This window comes from Manis javanica, chromosome 2, assembly GCF_040802235.1.
Source record: "Manis javanica isolate MJ-LG chromosome 2, MJ_LKY, whole genome shotgun sequence".
Lineage (NCBI taxonomy): Eukaryota > Metazoa > Chordata > Mammalia > Pholidota > Manidae > Manis > Manis javanica.
Window position 1 is genome coordinate 146,470,922 of NC_133157.1, and position 23,127 is coordinate 146,494,048.

Sequence of the window (23,127 nt, forward strand, 5' to 3'; positions counted from 1 at the left end):
CAAAATAGACCATATACTAGGCCACAAAAAGAGCCTCAGTAAATTAAAAATGATTGAAATTCTACCAACCAACTTCTCAGACCCAAAGGTATACAATTAGAAATAAATTGTACAAAGAAAGCAAAACAGCTCATAAACACATGGAGGCTAAACAACAAGCTCCTAAATAATCAGTGGATCAATGACCAAATCAAAATACAGATCAAGAAATATATGGGAAGAATTGACAACAACACAAAGCCCCAACTTCTGTGGGAAAGCAATTTTAAGAGGAAATTATATAGCAACCTAGGCATATTTAAAGAAAGAAGAACAATCCCAAATGAATAGTCTAAGGACACAATTATCAAAATTGGAAAAAGAGGAAGAGATGAGACCTAAAGTTAGCAGAAGGAGGGACATACTAAAGATCACAGAAGAAATAAATAAAATTGAGAAGAATAAAACAATAGCAAAAGTCAATGAAACCAAGAGCTGGTTCTTTGAGAAAACAAATAAAATAGATACACCTCTAGCCAGACTTATTAAGAGAAAAAGAGAATCAACACACATCAACAGAATCAGAAACAAGAAAGGAAAACTCACGACGGAGCCCACAGAAATACAAATAATTATTAGAGAATACTATGAAAATGTATGCGCTAAGAAGCTGGAAAACCTAGGACAAATGGACAATTTCCTAGAGATACACAACCTTCCAAGAGTGACCAAGGAAGAAACACCAAATCTAAACAAACCAATTACCAGCAATTTAATTGAAGTGGTAATCAAAAAACTACCCAGGAACAAAACCCCCAGCCCAGATGAATTTACCTCGGAATTTTATCAGACATACAGAGAAGACATAATACCCATTCTCCTTAAAGTTTTCCAGAAAATAGAAGAGGAGTGAATACTTCCAAACTCATTCTATGAAGCCAAAGACCCCACCAAAAAAAAAAATTACAGACCAATATCCCTGATGAGCACAGATGCAAAAATACTCAACAAAATATTTGCAAACCGAATTGAAAAATACATCAAAAGGATCATACACCATGACTAAGTGGGATTCATCCCAGAGATGCAAGGATGGTACAACATCTGAAAATCCATCAACATTATCCACCACATAAATAAAAAGAAAGACAAAAACCACATGATCATCTCCATAGGTACTGTAAAAGCATTCGACATAATTTGACATCCATTTATGATAAAAACTCTCGGCAAAATGGGTATAGAGGGCAAGTACCTCAACACAATAAAGGCCATATACTATAAGCCCACAGCCAACATCATACTGAACAGTGAGAAGCTGAAAGCTTTTTCTCTGAGATCGGGAACAAGAAAGGGATGCCCACTCTCCCCAGTGTTATTCAACATAGCAGTGGAGGTTCCAGCCACGGCAATTAGACAAAACAACGAAATTCAACCAATCCAAATTGGTAAAGAAGAACTTAAGCTGTCACTATTTGCAGATAACATGACACTGTACATAAAAAACCCTAACGACTCCACTCCAAAATTAACACACAGAAATCTGTAGCTTTCCTATACAGTAACAATGAACTAATAGAAAGAGAAATCAGGAAAACATTTCCATTTACAATTGCATCAAAAAAAATAAAATACCTAGGAATAAACCTAACCCAGTAAGTGAAAGACCTATACCTTGAAAACTACAAGACACTCTTAAGAGAAATTAAAGGGGACACTAACAAATTGAAACTCATCCCATGCTCTTGGCTAGGAAGAAATAATATCATCAAAATGGTCATCCTGCACAAAGCAATATACAGATTTGATGCAATCCCTATCAAATTACCAAAAGCATACTTCAACGAACTGGACCAAATAGTTCAAAAATTCATATGGAATACCCAAAGACCCCGAATAGCCAAAGCAATCCTGAGAAGGAAGAATGAATTGGGGGGGCAGCTCACTCCCCAACTTCAGGCTCTACTACAAAGCCAAGGTAATCAACATAATTTGGTACTGGCACAAGAACAGAGCCACAGACCAGTGGAACAGAATAGAGACTCCAGACATTAACCCAAACTTATATGGTCAATTAATATATGATAAAGGAGCCATGGACATACAATGGGGAAATGGCATTCTCTTCAAAAGATGGTGCTGGCAAAACTGGACAACTAGATGTAAGAGAATGAAACTGGTCACTGTCTAACCCCATACACACAAGTAAAGTAGAAATGGATCAAAGACCTGAATGTAAGTCATGAAATCATAAAACTCCTAGAAAAAACATAGGCAAAAATCTCTTGGACGTAAACATGAGCAACATCTTCATGGACATATCTCCCCAGGGAAGGGAAACAAAAGTAAAAATGAATAAGTGGGACTATATGAAGCTGAAAAGCTTCTGTACAGCAAAGGACACCATCAATAGAACAAAAAGGTACCCTACAGTATGGGAAAATATATTCATAAATGACAGTTCCGATAAAGGGTTGACATCCAAAATATATAAAGAGCTCATGCACTTCAACAAACAAAAAGCAAATAATTCAATTAACAAATGGTCAGAGGAGCTGAAAAGACAGTTCTCCAAAGAAATTCAGATGGCCAACAGAAACATGAAAAGGTGCTCCACATCGCTAGTGATCAGAGAAATGCGAATTAAAACCACAATGAGATATCACCTCACACCAGTAAGGATCGTCACCATCCAAAAGACAAACAACAACAAATGTTGGCAAGGTTGTGGAGAAAGAAGAACCCTCCTACACTGCTGGTGGAAATGTAAATTAGTACAACCATTGTGGAAAGCAGTATGGAGGTTCCTCAAAAAGCTCAAAATAGACATACCACTTGACCCAGGAATTCCACTTCTAGGAATTTACCCTAAGAATGCAGTACACCAGTTTGAAAAAGACAGATGCACCCCTGTGTTTATCGCAGCACTATTTAGAATAGCCAAGAAATGGAAACAACCTAACTGTCCATCAGTAGATGAATGGATAAGGAAGACGTGGTACACAATGGAATATTATTCAGCCATAAGAAGAAAACAACTCCTTTCATTTGGAATAACATGGATGGAACTAGAGCATATTATTCCCAGTGAAATAAGCCAGGTGGAGAAAGACAAGTATCAAATGATTTCACTCATATGTGGAGTATAAGAACAAAGAAAAACTGAAGGAACAAAACAGCAGCAGAATCACAGAACCCAAGAATGGACTAACAGTTACCAAAGGGAAAGGCATTAGGAAGGATGTGTGGGAAGGGAGGGATAAGTGTGGGGATAAAGAAAGGGGGCCTTACGATTAGCATGTATAATGTAGGGCGGGCATGGGGACGGCTGTGCAACACAGTGAAGACAAGTAGTGATTCTATAGCATCTTACTATGCTGGTGGACTGACTGTAATGGGGTATGGGGAGGGGTGTCTTGGTGAAGGGGGGCCCCTAGTAAACATAATGTTCTTCATGTAATTGTAGATTAATGATAAGAAAAAAAGTGTAAGACAAGTTGATAGACTGTGTACATATCAGAGGCGGCACTGTGTAGTCAATCCCAATATTTTCCATTACTCCTGGTCGAGCCAACTCTAAATTCCATAAAGTCATAGAAAATACAAGGAATATTTTAATTTTTGGCTTTGGAAGGTGCTCTTTTAGTTACACTTAATGTAGCTGTAACTAATACTTGTGAATTCAGGGCTATAAAAAATAAAACTAGGAGACTAAGTTTGGTCTTTGGCTATCTACCTAGTTTCCCAAACAGTCTCTAAACTCTAAACACAATCCTGCTATACACTCTTAGGTATATTCTCAATACTAGCCTAGAAGAAATTACTCTTTCTCCTAATTCCCATTTTACATGCCCTGTACTGCTATCCACGTAGGGAAGCCTAATTAACCACGGTCCCTCATTTTTTCTACTTTTATATTTTCTACTATCACTTACTTTGACTTGCTCATCAATCTCTATTACCTATTCTATATTCTGTAGAGCTTAATGAGGAATTAAGATTCTTCAAGGTATGAATTTTATTATTAATGACATTTATGGGTAACCACTTATTTTACGTTTAAGCGTGCATACTGGTTATTGGGTGCTGTAAAGACATAGGTTTCATAAAAGTTGTCAGTGAGTGGCATCACTTTAATTACAGTATGCACCAGGATCTTCAGAATTCACTTGTTAAACCTGGAATAAGCACAGTCAGTTATGTGAGAAAAGACAGCCTTGAGTGGCCTGTTTCCAAGTTAAAAGAGGGCAAGTTGACTCCAGAGTATAGAGTGCCATGAGTTAGGAAATGAATATATAACAAAATTATTTTCTTTAAGACAAAATCATCAGATTTAAACTCTAAATTTTAAGCAAGTGAGCAAAAAAAACCCCGAAATTTGGATGGAAACTTTGAAGCCCTTCCATCACAAGGACTGCTAAAAGTTTCATCCATGAGCCCCGCCTGGCTTAAAGTGGTGGTTGTGAAACATCACCTGGGAGTCCCTGGAGTCCCAAGATCCATCTGCTCATGGGGTCCAAGAGGTCCAAGTATTTTTGCTATAAAGCTCAATGTTACTTGCCATTTCCATTCTCATTCTCTTTACAAGCATACAGTGTAATGTTCCAGAGATATGGTATGTGATAACATCAGAGCTCTAATAGTTAATGCGATGTATGATCATGTACATTTGTATTTAGAATGTTTCAGTTTTAACTTCTAATGTCATGACTATCAATAGATACAACCCATTTAACTAAAACTTCCTAGGAATTCTCAGCAATTTTTAATAATACAGAGGAATCCTAAGACCAAAACATTTCAGAATTACTGTTTTAAAAGTCTACCAATATTTATCAGGGTATAATTACTTTTCGCATTTTTAATAATCAAAGACCTCTCTCCCTCTCTCTCTCTCTCTGTCACAAATGGCCAACATTGGAAGTTGAATAAATTGAGCACCCGGACTGTGTTCATTTCACTACCATTGGGTGAACACCTCAAGATGGGCTGATATGAGTCCAAAGAAACAAAAACTTCCTTTGGCTGTGTCACCTTCTGTGTTTTCCTTCACTGTGTCCTCTATATGAAGGGTCATCAAGCTGTGGCCCACAGGCCAAATCCAGTCTGCCATCTGGCTTCAAAACAGTCATCTGGGAGCAGTCATGCTTATTATTCACTTATGTCTTGTCTACGACTGCTTTCAAACTATTATGGCCCCACTTAGCAGATGTGACAGCACCTGGCCTCTCTCATTCAGGTTTGACTTAATGAGGTATGAAGCTGGTAACAGGCCATGTTAGTGTAACAGTATGTAAAATAAGCTGTGTTTCTCAACGAGGCATGGCTTTTCTGACTCCTGTACTTCCAGCAGGAGTCTTTAAGAGCCTGTCTCAGCAGTACTGCTGCACACCAGTGAAGTTCTGAGTGTCTGCCATTTATGTATGGTTCTTCCAGGAAGGTATTGCTGTGTTCCCAGTTTTAAAGACAGTTATTTTTATTAGTGAGATAAATCAGTATGTAATAAGAAACATTCATGTACTAAATGTAATTCACTGTTATAAAATATTCTATTTTTATTTATCATATTTTACCTTATTTTCTACTTTATTATGACAAGTTCAATTTGTTATAATGTGATTACAGAGGAAAGATACAACATTTAACTTAAAAATCTTTTATGTACACAAAGATATATGGGATTTTAGGAGTCATGACTAAATGATTCATTTTCAGACTATTGAAATAAACACCATCTCAAATTTTAAGTTACTTACATTAGCTTTAAGAATAATTCTGAATATTGAACTATTAAGAAAGAAATTTAGAAAGAAAAAATATACATGTAACTTATACACCGTTTTTCTTCATTGGTCTTTCATTATCAAAACTCCCTTATTCTTACTTTATCTATGGTAGACCACCAAGGGCAATTCAGTATCTCAACTCTTACCTGGAGAAGAGTTTCGATTATTTTGAGAAGAATTTTTAATTCCCTTGTCCACTTTGTACATATCAATTAGTTGGCAAATGCTATGTGTAAAGAAAGGTTACAAATAATATTACTACTTTAGTACTGATTTGAAAAACATTTATCAAATAACATTCCTAAGAATATTTTGGATAATAACAGCTAATACAAAGCCTTAATTAGCCCATATACTCCAAATTTCTAAGTGTTACAAACTTTTTATCAAGCAAATAATTAAATATGACAAGCGGTAAGATAGTAAGGTGGACCAGTCATGAACTGAGGGCACTATAGCTCAGTAAATGAGTCAGACTTAGCGTGCCATAATGGATGGATGTGTCTTGAACTCAGAAGGCCTAGCTCTATAACCAACAGCTTTTTGTTATTGGACAAGCTGCTTCTCTTCAATTCAAAGTCTTGCTCTAGAAATTAGGGATCTTGCTCTAGAAAGTAGGGATCTTGCCGCCTCATTTTACAAAGTTGTTGCAAGGGTTTCATAAGCTACTATACCCCCAAAATGCTCACAGGAACACTCAAGGAATGGAATGATTTGCTCTTCAACTTGAAACTATTTTGGAATACCAAATAAAACCCAGTGGGTTTTCACATGTTCTAACAAGTTAGCTGCCGTGTTCAGAAGACGTAATTATTTTCGGTTAACTGTTCTTTCTTTGTGGTAATTTAGGTGATAAGTAACTTATAAATATACTACCTCATTAAGTTGGATGACAGCATTGTCCCCTATCATTGTAGCTAATCACACCGACGGCACAAACCAATAGAAGTCAAAACCTGGCGCCGACTGCTACTTTTTCCTCTCCATCTACTCAAACTTTGAACTAGCAGGTCTTTATCTGAATGATGTTTCATCTCCATGTCATCTCCAGTTGACTTGAAAGACTTACCCCTACTCTTGTACATGTGGACATGGATGGGGCTTAGCTCTCCTAATGCCAAGTAACCTACTTGAGATTCAGAGATTCCTGTTGAGTGGCTGGCTTTCTTGTGAGGCAGAATCTGAAAGTATTTTGAAACCTGAACTCCACTCAAGGCACTTTGGAAATTTTCATCATTATGGAAAACAGACCACTTAAGGGGTGAACCTTAATTATGGAATCTCAGGCAAACTGGTCCCACTATTTAGGTCAGGGCAATATGGGGTGTTCCATGACCTAAGAAACCTGCTACCCTGTGGGTACAGAACATCCTACGAGAAGGCAAGTCTAATCTCTTCCTGCAGCCTTATCTGAACCTCTCTGCTAATATCTGCAGCTAATGGTCCCACCTAATATCGGCAAACAGGACAGACAATATCCTCAAAGGGTGAGTCATTGTGAGGGTCTCAGGCTAGGGTGCAGGCTCTCCATAAGGCTTTTGAGGGTGTGCAGAAGTGTTGCTGAAGCTAGCAGGCCCAGCTGCCAGAACAGGGAGCTCATGCTCTGGAATAGTGGCTGAACATACAAGCATATGTATGTGAACTGAGAAAAGGTGTGGCTTTTCCAGTCTAGTGTGGATCACCATGAAGACAGGAATCTAGAAAGGCAAGGACATCCTGGGAGCAAAGGTCAATCAGCACTGCCTGTAGGGCCATTTCAGTAGCAATGCTGCAGCAGTACAAGCAGTGGAAACAAACAGAACATAGAGTGTCCTTTCCCGCCCCCTCCAAGGGACTTATGAAAGAGCACTGTCTCTTTGGTCTTAGGGAAACCCTTGGGTTCTTGGAAAATTCAGGGGGGAGAGTATAGGGGTAGTACCCAGGGAAAAAAGCAGGATTTTCTGCTATTGTGAACATGTCCAGGTAACAGTAGAAAATTCGGAGATGTGACATTATTTGTGCCTCATGCATAGCTGATATACATAGAATTAAATGGATAATGTTATATCTTAAAAAAAGTCCTGTGATAAAGAACTGGGCACCATTGCTACCAGTCTAGCTTTTTGCAGGGTTTCTGGCTGATGATGTGCCCTATGTGTAGTGCCAGTCCAAAACTGACTGAACCAAACTACGAAATCACCTGTTACATATTGAGTAACAGTTATTTTAAACATTAGTTCAGTGGTAGCTAGCATTTTAATGTAAATACTTACGTATTCAAACCTCTCTTATAAGCATAATTTTCTGCAGTCCATCCAAGGGTATCTTCCGAAAAGACATCAATATCTTGCTGAAGAAGCAGCCTGGCTATAACTGTTGATCCATTATCTATAGCAAGCATGAGTGTTGTTCTAAAATGACAGAGAAATAACTTCACCCTTAGGAACTTTGTTACTTAAATAGCTAACTTGATACACTTTACCAAGTTAAAATCTTGCCTGTCTGTGTAGAACTGACCATTCTCATGGTCAAGGGTTCATCTTTGTAAATTACCTCCAAGACTAAAAGGAATGGACAAAAAGGAAGCCTTTTGTCCCACTTGGCTATTATGTAGTAGAAGTTGCTACTTTCAAGTCCTCTGGTGGACAAGAAACTATAGTGAGGTCACTTTTCTGAAATCGGTGAAGATTTAAATGAAGAATCCCCCATTTCTTCCTTAGTCCAGTATATTATACTTGAAAAAGACTGAAGTCTGATACATTAAAGCTATTTGCAGGCTTATAACAATATTAGTAATAATGGTAGTACTCATAGTTGCAGTTAAGATGCTAAGTATGTGCTAGGCACTAAACTAAATGATGTATCTATAATCTTATACACAACCATTCTTGAAGGATATATTATAATCCTATTTTATATCAAACATATTGGTGCTGATAAGTAATGTTCCCAAGGTCACACGCCTAACAAGCAGGAAAGTGAGGTATCACACCCAGTCTTGTGAGAACCTAAAGCCCACCTCCTTTCTCTTTATCACCCACCTATGACTTGTCTTCAGTAAATGGAAAGTTTGTTCAACTAAAGCTATCTTTCTTCCTTCTACCATACCAATGAAAAATAAAAACATCAAAATATATTAGAAGTGAAAAAGGATAAAAACTCATGAGCCCATAGTATCTGGTAATAGTCATTAACAGTCACTTAGGAATAACCTAGTAACGTCATTATTCTTTAAAGAAAGCAACTTAAAGCAAAGACACTTCCAAAAGACAAAAATCAATTCCTTTTTATGCTCAAGAGGCATCTTTTAGGAAAAAATGTATGTAAAGTAGAGGTAAAAAAAATACTATAAAAGCATTAAGAAGTCCAAAATTGTGTCCTTAAAAAGCCTGTAGTTTATAAAAACCAATATGAAACCCACCCTTTAGCTAATCTAAAAATCATGAGCAAAATGTCAGATTGCAAATGTCATCAGCTAATATTGTAAAAGAACCCTGCTGTACAGACTGTTGCCTAGTCAGAATCACTGCTTTTCTACTAATGATGTGTTGATATTTTCCACTACGTAATTATCAATTAATCCTACACTTAATCTTGATGTGTTTATCACGACGCTAGAGAAATATAAGGTTTAAGAAAACAATACTGTACCTTTTTTTCTTATCAACAGCATGTACATTTGCTCCTTTAGTTAACAAATACTTTGTCATTTCACACTTTCTTTGCCTTATAGCAAGCAAAAGTGGTGTGAAGCCTTCCTGTAAATCAGCAAAAACAATTTACAATTTAGAAAATCATATATTTCTAAACTGAATAAAAAAGTTATGAAAGATCCTCTGCCCTTAAACATATAATATAGAAGGAAAATAAAAAGTGGCCCCTTCCTTCTCAGCCCTCAGTTTTCACCTGCTGCTCCTTCTCTGGCAATGCCCTTCCTCTACACCTCTTCGACAGACTACCTGCAAAGGCATTCTCCACAACTCACTGCAAATACTGAAGTCTTCCAGGAAGTCTTTGCTTCCCTTCACAGTATTGACCATGGTGTGCTGTACTTGCCTTACTGCTTCCCATCTAAACCAAGAGTTTCTTGAGGACAGGGGCTATTTCTTAATCTCTCTGTATCTCCAAGCTTTAAGATGTAGTAGGAAGTGCTTTAACTATTTTTACTGAGTTAACCGAAGTGAGTCTCTCTAGGGTACTGTTTCTTACAACAATTATTCCAAAGAATATGTACTTTACCAAAAGTTAATGACTATGCCACAGTGAGAATTCCATGTTCTGTATTTGAGAAATATTTTAAAGCTGTGCTTTATATGTCTAGTACTAAGGAAATCTGTTTAACTTTGCTTACTCCCTATCTGTCCAATACTTCTTTGTTGTAAACATTAATATTTGAGGAATTAAGTGTTTCAGGGATAGTTCTGACAGCTTTCCAGTAAAAATGAGGGTTTTCCCCATGTGTACAAAATTGCTTGATTCTTCTATCAATGGTGTCAGGTTCCAAGATGTCAATGTCAGGCACTACTGCTTCGAATGGGTCACTAGAAAATGGACTCTGAATTAAAAGCGACACGCTTCGAATGAAAGGATTGCTTATGACCAAATGGTCCATGGGTTTTGTCTTATAAGAAGATAGTTTTCTTTTACCTTTGCTGTTAGTAAGCTCAATATGAAATTTTAATCCCAATTGTAATGATAACCCTGGGTCCACTAAAAAATCTTTTTATTTAGGATTCCATTTTAATTGCCACTTAAAATTGTATTCCATGCAAAATATGAATCAAATAAAAATATAATGGCTTATCAATAAAACCTCTAATACTGATCTACATGGATTATTTGTAGCATAATGGAAGTTAACTAAATCACTTGCATTTTTAAGGAACAATGCTGAGGGAAAAGATATAATATTCTCTACACTAAACAGATAACCTAACTGACTGTAACCATGATCAACCTCAATAGGTTTATAGACATTCCAGTGGGGATAGGATTACCAATAATACATGTAAAAAAATGTCATTTGAAATACCACTTATAGAAAAGATGGCAGCATAAGAGGTGAGACAGAGAACTCCTAAAATGACACATAATATGAAAATATAATTAATACAACTAATCCTGAAAGAGCAACAGGAAAGAAGGCTGCACCAGACTGCATACACATGGAGAAAAGAGCAGACCTCACAGAATATGGTAACATACCTGACCCGGTGGGACCCAACCCTTTCCCCTACCCCAGCCCAGCAGAAGAGGAAGAAACAGAGCAGGGGGTGAGTGGACACCTGTGACTCCTGAACACCTAGCCCTGGAGATCTGCTCTGGGAGCACGAACCTACATTCAACGCTGCTCTGATTTAGTGTGGTTGGAAAGCTAAGACAGGCTGAATACCTGCAGAGATGGAAATTCCAGCTGCTTGTGGAAAACAGGGATTCATATCTGGCTGATGTGGGTGGGCAGTCTGAGAGACTTCCTAAAAGTGAGAGGGCTGCTAAAGGGGCAAGGATTGTGCAGAGCTTACTGCTCAGGAGAATGGACAAGTAGCCAAAATTGTCTGGGTGCACTCTTCCCAGCAGGTTGGGAGCTTAAACTATCTTTAGGCACTCCATCCCCCTGGCTACATACACAGCTCCAAGGCCCCCACCACCACCATGATACACAGCCTGATGTGTCTTACTCCCGCCTGGCTAGCCTGCAGCTGGCTAGGGATCACAAACCAGCAAAACTTGCCCTGCCATCAGGCCAGCCAGAGGGAAGCTCCGCCTACGGCAGCTACAAACACACAGCATAGAGGCTTACACCTGTGTGTTTGGCCCACTGGTTTGGGCAGTGGAGACAGGCATAGCAGCCCGGAAGCAGGAAACAGCTCTTTCCTCCACCAAGGCACCAACACAGCTCTGCTGCGACCCCCGACATTGCTCCAGGCGCTAAACAGCTCCAGAGAGTAGAGCTTCTGGGCACTACAGGGCACCACAGACAAACTATGAACTGTCAAAGGAACTTGGTTGAAAGCAAAATGATGAATACACTTGAGAAAGATTGAAATGAAATCGACCTCATGAATCTTCCTGAAAGATATTTCAAAATAAAAATCATTGACATACTCATGGAGGTATAGAAAAATATTCAAGATCTCAGGAATGAATTTAGGACAGAGATCAAATAGTTGAAGAACACAATGGAGGGTATTAAAAGCAGATTAGATACAGTGGAGACAATAAATGAAATAGAAATTAGGGATATGGAAGAGAAATACAAAGAAGCTGAGGCACAAAGACTGGAAGAATACTGAGAGAACTGTGTGACCAACACAAATGGAACAATATTTGATTATAGGGGTACCAGAAGAAAAAGATAGAAGGTGTCTTTTAGGAAGTAATTGCTGAAAACTTCCCCAATCTGGGGAAGGAGATAGTCTCTCAGGCCATGGAGGTGCACAGATCTCCCAACACAGGGACCCAAGGACAAAAACACCAAAACATATAATAATTAAAATGGCAAAGATCAAGGATAAGGACAGACTAGTAAAAGAAGCCAGAGACAGAAATAAGATAATATACAAAGGAAAACCCATCAGGCTTTCATCAGATTTCTCAGCAGAAACCTTACATGCCAGAAATGAGTGGAATGATATATTTAATGCAATGAAGAAGAAGGGCCTCAAACCAAGAAAACTTTATCCAGCAAGATTATCTTTTCAATTTGAAGGAGGGATCAAAGAATAACCAGATAAGGAAAAGCAGAGAGAATTTAGCTCCCAGAAACCATCTCTACAGTGTATTTTGGAGGGACTGCTACAGATGGAAGTGCTCCTAAGGTTTAATAGCTGTCACCAGAGGTAATAAAAAGGGATAGACAAAAAGTACAGAATCTGATATATAATATATAAGGAATGGAGGAGGAAGAAAAGGAGGGAAAAAGAAAAAAAAGAACCTTTAGATTGTATTTGTAATAGCATACTAAGTGAGTTAAGTTAGAGTCTTAGATAGTAAGAAAGTTACCCTTGAACATTTGGTAAACACAGATCTAAACCCTGCAATGGCAATAAGTACATACCTATTGATAATCACCCTTAAAGTAAATGGTCTGAAAGCACGAATCAAAAGACATAGTCACTGAACGGACAAAAAACAAGACCCATCTATATGCTGCCTACAAGAGACTCACTTCAAAATCAAAGACATGCACAGACTAAATGTGAAGGGATGGAAAAAGGTAGTTCATGCAACTAATAGGGAGAAAAAATCAGGTGTTGTAGTACTAGTATCAGACAAAATAGACTTTAAAGAAAGTCACAAGAGAAAAAGAAGGACATTACATAATGATAAAGGGATCAATCCAACAAGAATATATAACCATTATAAATATCTATGCTCTGAACACAGAAGCACCTACATATGTGAAAGAAATACTAACTGAATTAAAAGGGAAAATAGAATGCAATGCATTCATTCTAGGAGACTTCAACACTCCACTCACTCTGAAGGACAGATCAATCAGACAGAAAGTAAGTAAGGACACAGAGGCATGAACAAAACATTAGAATAGATGGACCTAATGGACATCTACACTACTCTACACCCAAAAGCAGCAGGACACACATTGTTTTCAAGTGCACATGGAACATTTTCCAGAATAGACCACATACTAGGCCACAAAAAGAGACTCAGTAAATTAGAAAAGATAGAAATTGTGCCAACCAACTTTTCATATCATAAGGGTATAAAACTAGAAACAAACTGTACAAAGAAAACTAAAAGGCTCACAAATACATGGAGGCTTAACGACATGCTCCTAATCAATCAATGGATCAATGACTAAAGTAAAGCAGAGATCAAGCAATATATGGAGACAAATGAAAACACCACCACAACGCAACTACTTCTGTGGGATGCAGTGAAAGCAGTTCTAAAAGGGAAGTATATAGCAATTCAGGCCTATTTAAAGAAGGTAGAACAATCCAAGATGAATTGTCTAAATTCACAATTATTGAAACTGTTCAAAGAACAAATGAGTCCCAAAATCAGTAACAGGAGGGACATAATAAAGATCAGAGAAGAAATAAATAAAACTGAGGAGAATAAAACAATAGAAAAAATTAATGAAACCACTAGCTGGTTCATTGAAAAGTAAACAAAGCTGATAAACCCCTAGCAAGACTTATTAAGAAAAAAAGAGAATCTACACAAATAAACAGAATCAGAAATGAGGAAGGAAAAATCACTACAGACCCCACAGAAATACAAAGAATTATCAGAGAATGCTATGAAAATCTGTATGCTAACAAACTGGATAACCTAGAAGAAATGGACAACTTTCTAAAAAAATACAACCTGCCAAGACTGACCCAGGAAGAAACAGAAAATCTAAACAAATCAATTGCCAGCAATGAAATTGAATTGGTGATCAAAATACTACCCCAGAACAAAAGCCCCATACCAGAGGGATTCATTGCTGAATTTTATCAGACATTTAGAGAAGACATAATACCCATTTTCTCCTTAAAGTTTTCCAAAAAATAGAAGAGGAGGGAATACTTCCTAACTCATTCTATGAAGCCAGCATCACTCTAATACCAAAACCAGGCAAAGACACCACAAAAAAAAAAAAAGAGAAAACTACACACCAATATCCCTGATGAACACAGATGCAAAAATACATAGCAAGATATTAGGAAAGTGAATTCAAAGATACATCAAGAGGATCATACACCATGATCAAGTGGGATTCATCTCAGGAATGCAAGGACAGTACTACATTAGAAAATCCATCATCATCATCCACCAAATTAACAAAAAGAGGGACCAAAACCATACGATCTTTCCGTAGATGCTGAAAAAGGATTTAACAGTATTCAACATCCATTCATGATAAAAACTTTCAAGAAAATCGGTATAGGAGGGCGAGTTCCTCAATATAATAAAGGCCATATCTGACAAAACCACAGCCAACATCATACTTAACAGCAAGAAGCTGAAAGCTTTTCCTCTAAGATTGGGAACAAGACAAGGATTCCCACTCTCCGTGCTTTTATTCAACATAGTACTGGAGGTCCTAGCCACAGCAATCACACAACACAAAGAAAGAAAATGCATCCAGATTGGTAAAGAAGAATTCAAACTGTCACTGTTTGCAGATGACATGATACTGTATGTAAAGAACCCTAAGGACTCCATTCCAAAACTACTAGAACTAATATCTGAATTCAGCAAAGTTGCAGGATACAAAATGAATACAGAGAAATCTGTTGCATTCCTATACGGTAATGATGAACTAGCAGAAAGAGAAATAAGGAAAACAATTCCATTCACAAAAGCAGCAAAAAGAATAAAATACCTAGGAATAAACCTAACCAAGGAAGTGAAAGACCTATATTCTGAAAACTACAAGAATCTCCCAAGGGAAATTAAAGAGGATACCTATAAATGGAAAATCATCCCATGCTCTTGGAGAGGAAGAATTAATATTGTTAAAATCGCCATCGTGCCTAATTGAATCTACAGATTTAACACAATCCCTAACAAAATACTGACAGCATTCTTCAATGAACTGGAAGAGTTCTAAAATTGATATGGAACCACAAAAGAACCCTAATAGCCAAAGCAATCCTGAGAAGGAAGAATAAAGCAGGGGGACCGCGCTTCCCAACCTCAAGCTCTACCTCAAACCACAGTAATCAAGACAATTTGGTACTGGCACAAGAACAGAGCCATAGACCAGTGGAACAAAATAGAGAGTCCAGATATTAACCCACGCATATACGGTCAATTAATGTATGATAGAGGAGCCATTGATATACAATGGGGAAATGACAGCCTCTTCAACAGCTGATGTTGGAAAAACTGGACAGCTAAATGTAAGAGAATGAAACAGGATTATTGTGTAGCTCCATACACAAAAGTAAATTTGAAATGGATCAAAGACCTGAATGGAAGTCATGAAACCATAAAACTCTTAGACATAAGCAACTTCTTCATAAACATATCTCCGCAGGCAAGGGAAACAAAAGCAAAAATGAACAAGTGGGACTATATCAAACTAAAAAGCTTCTGTACAGCAAAGGACACCATCAGATTAACAAAAAGGCATCCTGCAGTATGGGAGAATATATTCATAAATGACAGATCCAATAATGGGTTGACCTCCAAAATACAGAAAGAGCTCAGGCACCTCAACAAACAAAAAGCAAATAACCCAATTAAAATGTGGGCACAGGATCTGAACAGACACTTCTCTAAAGAAGAAATTCAGATGCCCAACTGGCATGTGAAAAGATGCTCCACATCACACAAATCAGAGACATGCAAATTAAAACCTCAGTGAGATATCACCTCACACCAGTTAGGATGGCCAACATTGAAAGGACAAAACAACAACAAATGATGGTGAGGTTGTGGAGGAAAGGAAACCCTCCTACACTGCTGATGGGAATGTAAATTGGTTCAACCATTGTGGAAAGTAGTATGGAGGTTCCTCAGAAAACTAAAAATAGAAATACCATTTGACCCAGGAATTCCACTCCTGGGAATTTACCCTAAGGATGCAGGAACCCAGTTTGAAAAAGACATAGGTGCACCCCTATGTTTTTGGCAGCACTATTTACAATAGCCAAAAAATGGAAGCAATCTAAGGATCCCTCAGTAGATGAATGGATAAAGAAGATGTGGTACATATACACAATGGAACACTATTCAGCCATAAGAAGAAAACAAATCCTACCATTTGCAACAACGTGGATGGAGCTAGAGGGTATTATGCTCAGTGAAATAAGCCAGGCAGAGAAAGACAAATGTCAGATGATTTCACTCATCTGTGGAGTGTAAGATCAAAGCAAAAAGTTAAGGAACAAAACAGCAGCAGACTGACAGAACCCACGAATGGAGTCACAGTTACCAAAGGGAAACAGACTGGGGAGGACGGGTGGGAAGGGAGGGATAAGCGGAAAAAGGGGCATTATGATTAGCATACATAATGTGTGTGGTAGGGGGAGACACGGGAAAGGCAGTTTAACACAGATAAGTAGTGATTCTATAACATCTTACTACACTAGTGGACAGTGACCTTAATGGGGTATGTGGTGGGGACTTGATAATGGGGGGAATCTAGTAACCACAATATTGTTCATGTAGGTGTATGTTAATGATGTATCAATAAATAAATGAATGAATAAATAAAAATAAGCAAATAAAAAGGGAATAAGTAAATATAAACCTCTTATAAATTCTAATTTAAGTCAAGCCTATTCCTGAGATTAATATATGACGTAAACTCTACATTGTAAATTAATACAAACCATCTCAAAAATCTTGAATATTTATCAAAAAATACTATAAAATAGTCTAACGTCAAATTGTAACCTCCAGTGTTTATAGAGGCGAAGTAGGTGACTCAAGGAAGTAAAGACCCCAGGTGGGGACAGGGGAACAGAAAAAGGGGAAGCCCTCTGCACAGCACCACACCTCAGAGTAGGCATGGCTCCACGTTGCAGATATGATCCTTTAAGAGAAGCCTGAAGCCCAGATTTCTACATGAGTCTCCTTCATTTTAAATATTGACTCAATTTATTGGGGCAAATTAAATGTATTCAGGGGCCACAGTTAGTCTATAGTTCACTTGTTTTACATTTTTCACATTTCCCAGTGGTTGTGTATAAAACAAATCGGTGTATGCAAAAATCTTCCCTTTTTTTAGTATCATATGGTTTACCAAAACACTGGGCCCCAACATGTAATAAAAATTGCTATTAAGATTCATAATACCCAGAAATAGGATCACTCCTACACTGTTGGTGGGACTGCAAATTGGTACAACCACTGTGGAAAGCAGTATGGAGGTTCCTCAAAAGACTAAAAATAGAAATACCGTTTGACCCAGGAATTCCACTCCTGGAAATTTGCCTGAAGAAAACAAAATCCCTGCTTCAAAAACATATATGCACCCCTATGTTTATTGTCACACCGTTTACAATAGCCAAAATGTGGAAGCAACCTAAGCATCCATCAGTAGATGACTGGATAAAGATGTGGTACATATACAATGGAATATTATTTTGCTCTGAAAAGGAAATCCTGCCACTTGCAACAACATGAATGCATCTTGAGGGTATTATGATCAGGGAGATAAGCCAGGTGCAGAAAGACAAATACCATATGATTTCACTTATTTGTGGAATATAAAAAGAAGAAAAAGAAAAAGAACAAAACAGCATTAGACTCACAGACACTGAGAAGCGTCTAGTGGTTACAAAGGGGGAGCAAACTAGGCAGGGATGTTGGAGGGAGGAGGAGGGGTACTATAGAACCATCGTGCTGTACATTTGATAAAAACCAAAAATGATTCATAATACCACCTCGAAGAATTTTTCCAATGCTTATGAAAGCTACAATCTATTTTTATTTAATTCTCCCAGATTGTTAATCAAATGGATAACTAGTTCTTAGGACTGCTGAACCTAAACTATTAAAAAAATTCCCATCTCTTTTGTCACTAACTACATGGATTTCGATATTTAAAATTGCAATTCTAATTATGCCAGGAATCTATGAATTTAACAGACATACTGAGACACTCTATCACACGGCTTCAGCTAAAAAGAAGGTCCATGATTTACTACTATTGCCATCGGAGAACCCTGCTTGTGATAACCAATTTGTTGGCCTAATGGCTTTAATGATACCAAAAGATGCAAAATCCTTCAAGGGTCAGCCTCTACTTATTAAGACTATCCAGAAGCAAATTACTAAAGACTCTTTGAGTGCTAGGGAATAACTGATGGCTGGAAGGAAAAACATGTTTTGTTTAGGCCAACAGATATCGCCAGTAATATTCTTTTTAAACTTCTCAGTCACAGAGGTAGGGCCAGATGGAAGTCAGGCTAAAATTGTCAGAAAGGAGAGAGCTGAAGGAAGTAGTAACCTATCAAACTCCAACTCTTCTAGGGATTTCTTAAGTTTGTGAGATCTGCAAATTTATATATTACACTTATCCATTCAGTAGTTGTTAAGCAAGAGCTGTATCAGTACCTCAAGGAAATATTTCCAAATATACATACATATCCAGGCCTTACTGGACTTGGTTTTTTAAAGTTTCCCAGGCAATTCGATTAACCAGCACAACCCTAGCTGAGCACTGGTGCACTGGACAATCACGTCATTCTCATCTCTCACATATGTGGTCAATTCCTGCTATCACTAGAGGATTTTATCAAAGAAAGGAAAGCACAAGAGATGAGTCACTTAGCAAAACTGCATTTGATTTTTCTCGGTGGGGGCAGAACAGGGACTTGTAAGGAAACCCAAAATGTAACTTGATTTCGTTATTCATAAACTCCTCCCTTCCCATCAAGATGTTCTAGATCTGAAGGCAGAGTTTAGCTCCCGTCTACGTGGCTGTTTCTGAGAGAACGGGATATATCAGTTCATTACATCATCTTCCCTCGTTTCCCACCTCATCACCAACTGCTCCCTGCCAGTCTGGTTCCTCAGAGTCCTCCTAATGTTGATCTCTAAGCAAGTTTACAACCCATTCATCCTCTTTCCCAAACAAACAATTATTTTCCCTCAAGGCTGAAGACATCTTGCCTAAACAGAGAAAAGCAAGAAGGACAAAGCAAACACAAAAAACCTCGTCTTGTTCTTTCCCTTCATGTGCCCAAATTCCAAATTGGCCTCCATATTTCTGATTGCACTCTCTCTCCTTTTCCCTTTCCTTTTTGCCTCTGAAACTTTAGCCAGTGAAAGAGGAATCGCTTTTACGTAAGTCAGTTTTTTTAATAAAATAGAAACTCGTCAAGAGTAGCCACAATTTCAGATGATAAAATGCATTTCTTTTGTTTTCTTTTTAGATAAAGCCTATTTCCAAAGCAAACTTGGCTTTCCTGTGTTGCTTGACACCAATTAGAAAAAAACTTGGGTGCGGAAAAAATATTTGAAAGAAAAGCTGTACTTCAGCAAATTCAGTGTTTTCACAAACATCTGCCATGAACGCATGTAACAAAGCTGTACTCTAATGCTTTCTTAGAAGAGCCATTATTTTGAGTGAAATCTTAGTTATTTTAAAATATTTTCAGTCAGGAAATGCTTGATTTTCCAAATATGTAAAATTGATCCTAACTATATTAACCTGTTGGGGCTGCCGCATGGGAGGTAACGTACGTCCAGAAGAAACAGCAGGCAGATCAGCTTCACCATCACCTGTTCCCTACATGCAGCTATAAGCTGGTGAGGAGCTGCATGAGGCTGAGCAGGAGCTACTTTGTGATATGAAAACCCTAAGGTGGTACATGGCTGGCAGAGCAGCTGCCAGTACAAGGGAATTGCCCTGCTGATGTCAAGATGTGACCCAAACCCCTCACTGGATCTTCAGAGCCCTGGGGTCCCAGAGTGCCCAGGTCCTGTGGTGTGCCGCTTCCACATCCCACATGCACTCACCCAGCTCCTCTGGCCTGGTACCAGTTCTCCACCTCTCCTTCCACCCATCCCCAGCAGCACCCATTTCCTAAGGCTCTGCAGAGCAGTCAGCCTCCACCATCACCTCACAGCCCCTCAGCCTTCAGTCCTTTGTGGGCTCTGAGCCTACCACCCCCTCCCAGGCAGTCAAGGGAAGGTCCTCCTCCTCGGGGAAAGCAGGGCCAGGAGACTGTTCTGCCCTCTGTATGGGCATCCTTTCTCTAGCCCTCCCTGACTTGGCTTTGGAGGTGTTTCCATGGTGACAGGGCCCGATGTCGAGTATGCAGTATATGTATGTGTCTACATATACACACACATACGGATGTATATGTAAAAGAATTTTATACATCAATGGCTACTAAAGAAATTAAAAACATGTTATTCAAATTTTTGTAGATAAAGGTGGTGGGTGCATACCTCATTGTTTGCCTCAATGTCTGCGTTGTGCGAGAGGAGCTGTGCCACTGTTGTTACACACTCACCACAAGCTGCATAGTGTAAAGCTGTGTTGCCATAGATGTCACTTACATTGGGATCGGCACCATGGTTTAAAAGAATATGTGCGCATTTCTCTTGCTGGCATTGCACGGCCTGTAGGTATTACACAAAGAAACACAGTATAAATTCTAGGATTTCAAAGTAGACACTCTACAGGTTTCACCAGTGAGTTATACTTAAATGAGAGAAATTGATTTATCTTCTCAGCTATTACATCAAATCCATCTCAGGCTGGCATCGACAGCTCCTACATACCTTGATCAGGGGTGTCCTCTCTAGGTTGTCACGGAGGTTAAGCTCACATTTTCTCTGTAGCAGAACAGTTACCACTTCTGCATGGCCGTTGGCACAGGCCAAATGCAGAGCAGTCCTAGGAAAGTGAGTGGACTTGTTAGGAACAATGCACTCTTCTCAAAACATACAATTATTCATGTAATTGTGAACATTAAAGAGCTAAGTCTTCAAAACAAGTCTACTTTTTCTGGAGAAGGTACAATATTTATCAGCCTTATTACTCACCACATTAATGAAAGTGCAGACTACTTGATAGAAATAGCATGACCTGGGGATTCAGCTCATCTTAGGTTTGAATCTTACACCTTAGTGATCAGTTGGCCTTTTGGTGCCTCAATTTCCTCATCAACATAATGGGGATAAAAGTAAGTTATCTCATGGGATACTACTGTTATATTTAAATAAGAATCTATGCTAAATGCTTTAGAACAGTTCCTAGCACAAACAGCAGGTCAGCAATTATTACACTATTGTTATAATTATTACTATTACTACTCCTTTATAAAGGGAATCCAATTTAGTAAAATGATATAATTGTGCCTACTTTACAAAAATGTTTTAATTAGAGCACTGTGTTTGAATCATTTTAAGATTCTCATTCCCTCACATTTTAACATCTCACATTGGAATGCAGCTATAATTCATAACGCCTGATAACTAATTGGCAGCATTTAAAACGTTTCTTATTGGTGCATAAAATAGTACAGCATCAGACAATCCACTGAATTACATTAAATGAAATAATGGTATACACAACAGATCTACTGCAGTTCACATACTTGGATTTAAATAAATTTTAGTTCTTAAAAGCATTATGATATTCATAAATGACAGATCTGATAAAGGGTTGACATCCAAAATATATAAAGAGCTCACACACCTCAACAAACAAAAAGCAAATAATGTGATTAAAAACTGGGTAAAGGAGCTGAATAGACAGTTCTCTAAAGAAGAAATTCAGATGGCCAACAGACACATGAAAAGATGCTCCACATCGCTTGTCATCAGAGAAATGCAAATTAAAACCACAATGAGATATCATCTCACACCAGTAAGGATGGCTACCATCCAAAAGACAAACAACAACAAATGTTGGCGAGGTTGTGGAGAAAGGGAAACCCTCCTACACTACTGGTAGGAATGTAAATTAGTTCAACCATTGTGGAAAGCACTATGGAGGTTCCTCAAAATGCTCAAAATAGACATACCATTTGACCCAGGAATTCTACTTTTAGGTATTTACCCTAAGAATGCAGCACCCCAGTTTGAAAAAGACAGATACACCCCTATGTTCATCGCTGCACTATTTACAATAGCCAAGATATGGAAGCAACCTCAATGTCCATCAGTAGATGAATGGATAAAGAAGATGTGGTACATACACACAATGGAATATTACTCAGCTATAAGAAAAAAACAGATCCTACCATTTGCAACAACATGGATGGAGCTAGAGGATATTATGCTGAGTGAAATAAGCCAGGCAGAGAAAGACAAGTAGCAAATGATTTCACTCATATGTGGAGTCTAAGAACAAAAGAAAACTGAAGGAACAAAACAGCAGCAGAAGCACAGAACCCAAGAATGGACTAACAGTTACCAAAGGGAAAGGGACTGGGGAGGACGGGTGGGAGGGGAGGAATAAGGGCGGGAAGAAAGAAAGGGGGCATTACTATTAACACGTATAGTGTGGGGGTGGGGGAGTGTGAGGAGGGCTGTGCAACACAGAGAATACAAGTAGTGATTTTACAGCATCATAATATGTCGACGGACAGTGACTATGAATGGGTATGTTGGGGGAACTTGGTGAAGGGGGGAGCCTAGTAAACATAATGTCCTTCATGTAATTGTAGATTAATGATACCAAAATAAAACTAATAAAAAAAGCATTATGAAATAGTGGTTCTTCTGAAATATCAAAACAGAAGCAGAAATTTTAAAAAAATAAGTATTTTGATTTTCATGAAACTTTAAGCCAAAGGAAATTCAGGATTCAGTGATAAGGATAGCTGGTTTTATTCAATATTTACATTTACAGGTTGTAAGAAAATTAGATATGTGCGATGATCAACTTAGGACTGAATACTATTATAAACATTCTAGAAGGCAGGCAAACATTATCTTTTACAATTTTGTATGATCA

General features: G+C 38.2%; 1 long non-coding RNA gene across 2 annotated transcripts; it reads right to left on the bottom strand.

The window, feature by feature from the left end:
• Positions 1-5,821: 5,821 nt before the first annotated feature.
• Positions 5,822-10,072, bottom strand: LOC140847920 (uncharacterized). 2 transcript variants are annotated; one of them, XR_012128197.1, is made up of 3 exons: positions 9,396-10,072; positions 8,028-8,155; positions 5,822-5,991 (listed from the first exon to the last, which is right to left on the bottom strand). It is a non-coding gene; the product is annotated as an uncharacterized lncRNA (long non-coding RNA). The 2 variants fall into 2 exon arrangements; XR_012128196.1 differs by having other exon boundaries at positions 8,018-8,155.
• Between the last annotated feature and the right edge of the window lie 13,055 nt (positions 10,073-23,127).